The sequence below is a fragment of the Triticum dicoccoides genome, chromosome 1B, assembly GCF_002162155.2.
Source record: "Triticum dicoccoides isolate Atlit2015 ecotype Zavitan chromosome 1B, WEW_v2.0, whole genome shotgun sequence".
Lineage (NCBI taxonomy): Eukaryota > Viridiplantae > Streptophyta > Magnoliopsida > Poales > Poaceae > Triticum > Triticum dicoccoides.
The window spans coordinates 287,101,785-287,112,749 of record NC_041381.1 but is presented as its reverse complement, the minus strand read 5'-3'; positions in this window follow the sequence as shown (position 1 = coordinate 287,112,749).

Here is a 10,965-nt window from a genome sequence, read left to right as displayed (position 1 = left end):
GGTGGCGTCTGGCTCCTGGACTCCAGCATCTGGTTGCGACAACCAGAAAGAAAGGAAAGGGGAAAAAGGGGGGAGAAAGCAACCGTGAGTACTCATCCAAAGTACTCGCAAGCAAGGAACTACACTACATATGCATGGGTATATGTGTAAGGAGGCCATATCAGTGGACTGAACTGCAGAATGCCAGAATAAGAGGGGGATAGCTAATCCTGTCGGAGACTACGCTTCTCGCAGCCACCTTCTTGCATCAAGTAGAAGAGAGTAGATTGAAGTCCTCCAAGTAGCATCTCCAAGTAGCATCTCCAAGTAGCATCGCATAGCATAAACCTACCCGGCGATCCTCTCCTCGTTGCCCTGTAGAAAAGTGATCACCGGGTTGTCTGTGGAACTTGGAAGGGTGTGTTTTATTAAGTATCCGGTTCTAGTTGTCATAAGGTCAAGGTACAACTCCAAGTCGTCCTGTTACCGAAGATCACGGCTATTCGAATAGATTAACTTCCCTGCAGGGGTGCACCAACTTACCCAGCACGCTTGATCCCATTTGGCCGGACACACTTTCCTGGGTCATGCCCGGCCGCGGAAGATCAACACGTCGCAGCCCCACCTAGGCAAAACAGAGAGGCCAGCACGCCGGTCTAAACCTAAGCGCACAGGGGTCTGGGCCCATCGCCCATAGCACACCTGCACGTTGCGAGGGCGGCCAAAAGCAGAACTAGCCCCCTTAATACAAGAGCAGGCTTACGTTCCAATCCGGCACGCGCCGCTCCGTCGCTGACGTCTGAAGTGCTTCGGCTGATACCACGACGCCGGGATACCCATAACTACTCCCGCGTAGATGGTTAGTGCGTATAGGCTCGTAACCAACTCAGATCAAATACCAAGATCTCGTTAAGCGTGTTAAGTATCCGCGAACGCCGAACAGGGCCAGGCCCACCTCTCTCCTAGGCGGTCTCAACCTGCCCTGTCGCTCCGCCACAAAGATCCACACAGAGGGCCGTCGGGACAAAGGTCCTTTCAGCCCCCAATCCGTGAATCACTCGCGGGTACTCTTCGAGCTGACCCGACTTTAGTCACCATCTGTATAGTATGTATGTATGTATAGTATATACCCGTGATCACCTCCCGAGTGATCACGGCCCAATAGTATAGCAAGGCAGACCGACAAGAATGTAGGGCCAAAGGTGATAAACTAGCATCCTATACTAAGCATTTAGGATTGCGGGTAAGGTATCAATCACTGTAGCAGCAATGACAGGCTATGCATCAGAATAGGATTATCAGAAAGCAGTAACATGCTACACTACTCTAATGCAAGCAGTATAGGGAAGAGTAGGCGATATCTGGTGATCAAGGGGGGGCTTGCCTGGTTGCTCTGGCAAGAGAGAGGGGTCGTCAACTCCGTAGTCGAACTGGGCAGCAGCAGCGTCGGTCTCGTAGTCTACCGGAGAGAAGAGGGGGAAGAAACAATGAATACCATGCAAACAGATGCATATTGATGCATGACATGACAAGTAACGATGCTAGGTGTGCCCAATCGCAGTAGTAGGTGATACCGACCAAGGGGGGAAACATCCGGGAAAGTATTCCCGGGGTTTCGCGTTTTCGGGCAGAGGAGCCGGAGGGGGAAAGTTGCGAGTTCGATAGGTTAGGGCTGTGTGGCGGACGAACGGACTGCGTATCCGGAATCGTCCCGTCGTTCTGAGCAACTTTCATGTAGAAAGTATTTTCATCTGAGTTACGGGTTAAAAGATATGATTTTCTAAAGATTTAAATCATTTTCTGATTTTAATTAGTTATTTAATTCCAACATTATCCAGAACAGTGAATGATGACGTCAGCATGACATCAGAGTGATGTCAGCAGCTCAACTAGTCAGTTGACCAGTCAAACCAGACAGGTGGGTCAAGTGGGACCCACATGTCATTGTCAGGGACATTAACAGAATTCTAAAACTAACTAAATTGGGTTAATTAGTGGGTGGGGCCCGGTAGTCAGTGAGAGATTAGTGTTTAATTAACTAATTTAATTAATTAGCAATTTATCTATTTATTTTTATTCGTTTAAGACATGGGGCCCGCATGTCAGTGGCAGTAGCTGCCATGTCAGCAGTTGACTGGGTCAACCCAGTCAACTAGGACCCGCAGGGCCCTCTGGCAGTGGCTCTGGGGTGGCCCCAGGCCAGCCACGTCAGCGGCCGGCGCCGGAGTGACTCCGGCGACCAAAACAGTGGCGGTGCCTCGCCGGAGTTGGCCGGAATCGTGCTACGGAGCACCAAAGCGAGCGCGGTCGGGCGCGTTAGAACGGCGAGACGACGACGCGTCGGTTGGTGGTGGTTGCGCGGGCAGTGGTGGCCGGAAACGAGCGTGGCGAGCTCATCGGCGGTGAGGTGGTTCGGGCGTGAGACGACCACGGCGACTCAGCGCGCTTCGGGGCTAACGGGAAGGCCAGGGGGGAGCTGCGCGACGCGCTGAGCACAAGGGGCTCGGCCCCGTGACCATTTGGTCACCGGAAGGGCGCCGGCGACGAGATCCGCGACGGGGCGTTCGGGTGCTTCGGCGGCAGCTAGCTAGGGCGCAGTGAGGCGAAGAAGGAGAGGGGAGAGGACGGAGTGGAGCTCACCGAGCGGTCAAGAAAGACCCGTGGTGGCTTAGGAGCAGCAGAGCTCGCCGGGGAGGAAGGGGATCGCCGGCGGCCGTCGAGGAAGCAGATGACTCGATCCGTGGCCTGCGGTGCTCCTCGAGCTCGATGGCGAGGCGTAGCCGAAGTAGAGGTCATCGACGCGTCTTGTGGACGTGCTAGCGAGGCGCGGGGTGGCCGGTGGCCGCGGCTATGGCGCAGCCATGGCGACGGCGGCGCTCGGTTATGGAGGGGAACGAAGGGGAGCGCGATGGATCTGAGGGGGAAGGCGCAAGGACCGAGGGGAGAGTGGGGGCGAGTGGAGGAGAGACCGAGGGGGCGCGGCGTCGGCGTCCTTATCCCCTCGTCTCGTCGCCGGCGAGGGGGGTTAAGCTGGGACGTGCCCTGTTCCGACCCGGGTCGGGGGAACAGGGGAAGGGGACGCGGTGCGGGAGCTGCGCTGGCTGGGCCGGCCAGGCTGGCTGCGGGCCAGGGGGGTTGGGCGGTGGCCGTGCGGGTGGGTTGGGCGACCTGGTCCAGGGGGCTTCCCCCCCTTTTTTGTTTTTTTTGTAATTTCTTTCTTTTATTTATTTTCCCTTTCTATTTTATTTAGTTTTAGGGCATTTAGGCATTTTATAAAATGGTGTTTGCTTCACCATAATTACCAGTGCAATATTTGGCAACCCCCGAACATTTTCGCTTTGCCTTTTGAAAACTTAGGGTGTTTGTCACTAATTCATATTTTGAATTTGCAATGATTTTGAACTACCACTTGATTAGCAACAGTAACACGGATGACATGGCATCATTAGAAGAGTTTTACTGTAGCCTAATTATCCAGGCGTTACAGACTACTTGGATTGCACCATGTCTTCAAATTCGTCCAACTACATGTGCATCCACGACAACCGTTTCCATGGTGATGAGGTTTTCGATCCGAGGTCGGATCTTTCCCAAGGGGGGGGGGGGCAATGATGCGGAGCATCCCACGTTAATCCCCATGTACAGTCCGACTATTCTCCAAGCCCCAAGAGGACATATGATGAGACCTCAAACATACGACATTGGACACAAGGTGAATTCACTCCTCTTCGAACCGTCACTTTCCAGATGTGAGACATGGCTACTACCTCATGCGTGGACCTTGCCTATACTCAGGTACAACCAAGATGATCATGGAGAATCAAAGGACCAAGGCCAAGCATGGAAGAGGAGAAGGAAGAAGAGCCAGCTGCTACAAGCCCTGGACATTCGGCCCCAGCCCGGACATCCGGCCCGACCCCGAAATCCGGCGCCCATCACAGAACGCACCCAAAGCTGAACCCCGTCCGGCTCTTCCCGAGCCGCCAGACATCCGGCCGCCAGCCTGGACATCCGGACCCTGCCTATCCAGAGAGCTCCGAGACCGGGCACTCTTGCCCGGACATTCGGCCTGCTAGCCCGGACATCCGATACCTCGCGTCGGCCCGGACATCCGGCCCGACGCCCGGACATCCGGCCTCCCCTGTGTGCGTGCAGCACATCTGGGCCGAGGCCCATGTACCCCTTCGCCCCTTAGACTATATATACTTCCCCTCCACATATGTTTTAGGGTTAGGAAAGGATTAGCTCATTTGAGATAGAGCTTTGCTCATCCATACGGATCTCCTCCTCGTGAGAGACCGCGGCCTCTTCGGAGAAGATCCACCTGGATTCAAGACCCCTTTACGAGAAGATCCCTCGTGGATTCAAGACCTCCTCTCGGAGATGAACTACAGCCACTTGTATCTTCTTTTGTTGGATTTCGACCGTGTATCTCTTTGTGTTTCTTGGATCTAGCACATGTGTGATCATATTCGTGTTGGTTGAGTGTTTTCTCTTGCGTTTCCCCGTGATTTCCCTCGTTTCCTTCCGCCGTTTTTCGTGTTCCTCGTAGGGATACTCTCCAAACATGAAAGATCGGCCCCTAGGGTTCTGCCCTACATCATCTTGGTATCTTGAGCCACGTTGATCACGTTTTTGGAGCCCCTACCCCGTGTTTTTTCTAGCTTGATTTAGTTGATTTTGTCCTAAATCTGAAAATTCCAACCAAAAATAGCCCCCATTTTTTTGTGATTTGTTGGTTTGATGATGTTTTCTTGATTTTTGATACATGGATTTGCTTGGTTTCAAGTGGATCTAGCATCTCCCCAAGTTTTCCCACTTCCCATCCACGAAATCTCAGCAATTTTGCCCCCGAAATCATCAATTTCGGCCCAAAATCGAGTTCCTTGAGTTGATCCTCGGATTTGGAGCCCGGACATCTGGCCTGACCCCCGGACATCCGGCCATCCCGGACATCCGACCATTAGCCCGGACATCCGGCTCCTGGAGCACATTTTCGCGCAAGGTCCCGGACATCCGGCCAAACCCCCGGATGTCCGCCCCCTGGCATTTCAGCCTTCGGCGTTTCACCGTTTTGCCCATAACTTTCACATCTGGAGTCCGATTTTCGCGTTCTTTAGCTCGTTGAGTAGCTCTTGACATCCCCCATCCATCTAGATAGGTTTCAACAACATTTGACTCCATCAAATTTTTGAAAATTTGGCAAGTTTCCCTAGGCCCTCCACCATATCATCCGCATTACCACCACCGACTTTCGCAACCTAACCCATTTTGCTTGCCATAGCATTAGTGGTTTCTTGAGTAGTGATTTGAGTCTCCTAAGGTGTTTCGACTACTTAGGGACGGTTGCTTCTTCATCAACCACCAACACCACTTCCGCATAACCTTGCCCACCATACATTTCGATAACCCAACTTAACCCAATTTTGTTTGAGCTTGTTTGAGTTGTGGCTTGTGTATCCTAAGGTGTTTCGGCTACTTAGGGACGGCAACTTCAACTCCGACACGTGTATAGCCCATCATTCCACTTCTGAATTGCCAAGTGCAAACCACCACCGCTTTCCGCTACCACCATTTTGACATTTGGCGTTTGAGATTTTGAGTTTGCGGATTTTCCATTTCCTAGGATGTTTCGGCTAACTAGGAACGAGTCGACGTCGACAACACCGCCTCTCATCTTCACCTCGAGGTCGTCATTGACTTTCACCACTTCACCATCATCCGTCCATGGCATACATACGAGAAACCCTCGACAGTAACCTCCATATCATCTTGGTATTGTGGTATCCCTCCATTGTATATTCTCCTGGCCATTGCATTGTTAACCCCTAGCCCATTTTGCGTTACTTGCCTATCGAGACTAGCCATTTGAGTATTGCCAGCAATGTTACTTGTGCACATTAGTGATCATACTTCCCATAGCATACATACCATAGCATCATGGTGCATATATTGGTATCATATATTGTGTCACAAGTTTGTTCCCGCATATACGCAATTGCTATCTTGGTTTGTGCATTGTGCGAAAGTGTCCATACAAAAAAAGAAATAAAGCTTTTAAGCAAAAGAGAGAGAGAGCAAAGAGCTTGTAAGCAAGTGCCATAGCATCATACCACATTTCATATAAGATTGTCATATCTGATCATCTTGGATCATCTTGAGAGAAACACCGGGAACCATACATACATAGCATACTTGGGATAGAAAGTTTATCCATATATTTTGCATCTTATAGGTTGTGCACAAGTGTCATATCCACATATAGAGCAATCGTGCTAGTGTCTCTCTTGAGTTGTGCAACACCAGCGTTTTCCGTGGATTCCACATTTTGTGCTCATTCCTTGGTTGCACGACCCCATTTATCTATCCGTGCGTGTGTTTCTGCGTGCCACTCTTTGCTAGTGGTCTACTTGTTTCGCTTGCAAATTTGTGAATCTCTTTCAACATTATTGAATCTTGCTAACATTTTGCATCAAATTTTTTGTGCCACTATCCTCACCAAGCTCCACCATAAGCCTTACTTGTGTAGGTGTGAGAACCGACAAGAATTGGTACCAATAGTGCTATTTCCTTGTTACACATTTGAGTGATCATTGATCCATATTCAACATTGGTCAAGGTACATTTGGTATAGTTATTCTGTTTCTCCCACTCATATTTGCTCGAGTCTTGTGATGGATAGGCAAGGCATTTCCTCTCCAGTCTATGACAACAATGACAGCGTGAACAACTACATCTCCAAAGCGTCTATCTTCGATCTACAACAACAAATGCAAGGTGCACAATCTAGATTGCGAGAGCGCATCGAGAACATCGCCATCGACATTCGTTTCTCCGAAGCAAGGAAACGGGGCTACATCAACAAGAAGCTTTCTACACATAAAGAGGAGCAAGATGCAAGGATGGAGGAGATTCGGGCCTTGATCAAATCTTCTTCCCCTTCGTCATCTTCAAGGCGGCGTCGTTCAAGCCACAAGTCTTCGGAGCGCGAAAACGATGCAAGGGCAATTCGTCCACGTCCACATCTACATGGCGACCACCATCACATTCATGATCCACATCGTCATGAAGGGCAAGTCACCACCAAGCAACATGTGCACGACGACGATGAACGACATCTACTATGAGCTCAAGCACGACAATGACCCCATCATCATGAAGATGCTCCACAAGCGCAAATGCACAAGTCCCAACAAGCCCTACTTCATGCCAAGTCGAAGCGGCATGAGCAAAAGAGAAGACCGCGAGACGACCACCACCAAGACGGTGCTACGGCTGCAACAACCACTTCGGCATCTTCAGCAAGTGCTATCAAGGCATCTTCGCCTTTGGACGTATGGCATCTTCACCTACTTCCCACATGTATGCCTACATCGACTTCATCAAGTCCAAGGCGACCACCTATGAGCCAGGGCGACACTTCCATCTTCGGAAGTCCCTCAAGGAAGATGGCCGAGCATGGGAAATTCCCTTCGGTCATGGAGACGAGCTACAAGGTGCCACATCATATGGACCTCCAACAACAAGACATCGACAAGAATGTCGAGCAAGGGCTATCCCCTTCGACCACGGCGACGAGCGCTAACCTCTTAAACAACAAGAAGACGGCACCCATATTGGACTCATACTCTGAGTCAAGCTACACGACCACGCATGGAGACATTTGCACCTACATCTCTCCGACACCCACATATGTCGAGTTGCCCCATTTGTCATGTGAGGAGAGCCACCACCCCATGAGTGAGATGAGTGACTAAACCATACGTGACATTGAGAGCATTTCCTATGAGAGGATGAGTGTTACCACCACTAGCCCCACACATGAGAGCATGCCACACATCCTATGTGAGGTTGAGCGTGTGGGGACCTCGACTCATAAGTCGTGATCACCGAATGCACGTGTACAGTGATCCCAGAGATCAATGCTCATTGAACACACATAAGCTGAATAACAAGAGTCTTACATCCATACATACCGTCTTGCACAAATTATGACCATTATGGTCAAGTCTTACATAGATAAAGCCACAGGGGTTGAATACTAAATAAACTTAAGCAGCGGAAATCTTCATCGATAAGTAGAACCCATGCCATCTGCCTTAACCCTACAGGCATTCTGACTGGGAAGCGTCCTAGTTCACGTGATCATCACCAAAGAACTCTTCCTCGAACTCCAGTTCTTCCATGCCTAGCCAATTAAATAACCAGTGGCAAGCCAATGAGTACTTTGAATGTACTCGCAAGCAACCCATGTTTTGTTCCAAGATGTAACAATACATGATATAGGTAAATTTTTGCAGAAAGCTAGTTTTGAGTCCAACGACATGTTCAACAACTTGTAATACATGCATCAGAAGAATTCAAGTAACCATGAGGACAGGTTACAGATATCAACATAAATAGAGTGGGCATCAACCCAACTCAATCATGTCAAGTCCCTTGACTTGACCCAAGTAGTTCTCCCCAATTATCCAAACACACACTGGTTTGTGAAGCTCTGGACATAGTTTAAGAAACATCGCCCAACTGTCCTTGACCACGGACACGGCTATTCGAATAGTTTTACACTCTGCAGAGGTTGCACACTTTACCCACAAGATCCGGGGAACTTCCGTGTCATCCATGACCCGCGATACCTCAAGTACCCGGGGTAAGCTCTCGATCACTAACAAGGAGTCCACTCGTTGTTCTGTATCCTCACGATGTACATCATACGAGACTCACTCGAGATCGTAACATCCGAGAGGGGACACAACGGTGTATCCGGTGCCGTGTGAAAACAGTCATGGCCGCCCTACCTGGCACGACCCCATCCCGAGAGAGAGCACCAACTCTCCCCTGTCATTAGTAATGCGGGCTCCGAGCTACTATCGGCCTAGGTAATCAATAATGCCCTTTCCCATACAAGGGTAGAGTGGTTGCGCATGTAAGGTTGGGACAGTCGACAAATCTTAAATCTAATCTGTTTTCGAAAACAACACACACTTGCCTCGGTACACCACTTCGTCATCAAGTGGTTACCCATCTCATCATCTCCCTCGGGCATAAGCGGCACCCGACGGGGTTTTCAAAAAGTCTTTTGAAAATACTTTGTCTCCTTCATCATGCATATACCCATCCCTTTTTGCGTAGCATCTACTTTAGCATCCTATCTACTCCAACCGGCATAACCCTCATAAGAAGGTAGGGTCATGCACAATGCAAGTATCAACGAGGAAGTACGGTGGCAAACCATCAAAGTGGTTACCACCTCATCATGATTCCGCTGCAACAAAAATATGGTGCTATATGTCATGCGTAAAAAGGGTTTCATAGACATGGTCAAAGGGCTGCTGGCCTGGTTCATCAGAGTCTTCAAGTCTTCTGGTCCAACTCCGAGCATTTCCTCTACTTCGTCAACTAACATCGAAAGCAACCATAATAAGCAACACAAAAAAGGCAGAAAATAAAAGTGCTCTAAAAATATGAAGTTTACTTTTCTAGGACTCCTCTGGTTATATGGAAAATAACCATAATGGTTTCATTGGAATTGGATCAGTGGTTATGTCTGAACATATTAATATGATGGAACATGGGATTTAATGGATCTGCAAGTTGTCTACAGAATGCCTTTTATAAAAATGAGTAAAAGTACCCATTAAATCAGGCATGATTTTAGAAACATTTAGAAATTGGTTTCACTGGATTTGGAATTGAAATGAATATAATATGGATTTTTGAAGTGGACTTATGTGGATAAATGACCTTTTTAAAAGGTCCAGTGAAAACCAAGAACAACAAAAATGTCCACTATGGCCCATTAAATAGAACATGATTTATGGAGTTTCTGGAAATTTGAATCATCAAATTTGGACAAGAAATGAATTAAGTATGGATTTTAGAAGATCACTTGAAAAGAAAAAGAAAAACATTTGGGCTATACCTAAACTGTGCTCTCGGCGCAGCTTAGCACTCCAGTGCACTGGGCCGGCCCAGCGGCTCGGCTGTGCGGGAAGAGGAGGTGACGTTGAAAGTGGCTTCTGGAAGTGCGCCTACGCACGGGGAAAGCAGATCCGGCGGAAACCGTCTCCACTTAAACGGGCGGGGCCCGCCCACTGGGTCGCTGATGTGCGGGTCCCAGCTGCAGGCCGCCTTCAACCTCCCGCGCGGCGCGACGAGAAACAGAGGAGGCGAGGCTGAGCGGCGCCGGCGCTCTCCCCGGCGGCACCAGCCACCTCCGTCCAGCACACCAGCATGCTCAGGAGAGCGTTCCGCATCCTCTGAGGTGCGCCACGACTGCAGGGGTGGCCGGACACGACCACATCATCGGCCGCAGCAGCGAAGCCGGCGGTGGTGATGGAACTCGACAGCACGACGATGGGAAGGAGAGGGAGAAGCACGGGAGAGGCTCACGGTGGTGGTGGAGGTGCTCTAGTGTGGTCTAGAGGGGAGGAGGAGGAATGGTGGGTGCGAATTTAGGCGGAGGCCGACGGCAAGGCCCCGGCCATGGTGGTGGATGGAGGGCGCAGGGAGAGGAGTGAGCTGGTCAAGATGATGCACAGGAGGGAGAGGGAGCGAACGGAGGCCAGAGAGGGCTCGGGGTGGCCTTTGATGGCGGGGCGATGGTGCACCGTGGACGGGGCGCACGGGCGGCCGCGGCGATGGCTCTGGTGGCCAAGGGAGCGAGCGAGGAGGGCTCTACGGCGCTCATGGGGATGGTGCATGGTGCTGGGGAGGTAGAGGAGGAGCGGAGTGAGCTCGGGGCGGGACCCATGCTTGAGCAGAGAGTGGCGGAGCTGGGCGGCGCTCTGTCCACGCGTGGGACGGGCAGGGGAGAGAGAGGAAGGAGGTGGTCGGCAGAGTGCCGTGTTGTGGAAGCTGAGGTGGTCCTGCTGGCGCGTGGGGGAGAGCCGAGGTCGACGGAGACGTTGGGCAGAGAGCAGCTACAGTGCCTGGCCGCACTGTAGCGCGCTCTAGAGCATGCATTTGGCATGTCATGGCATATTA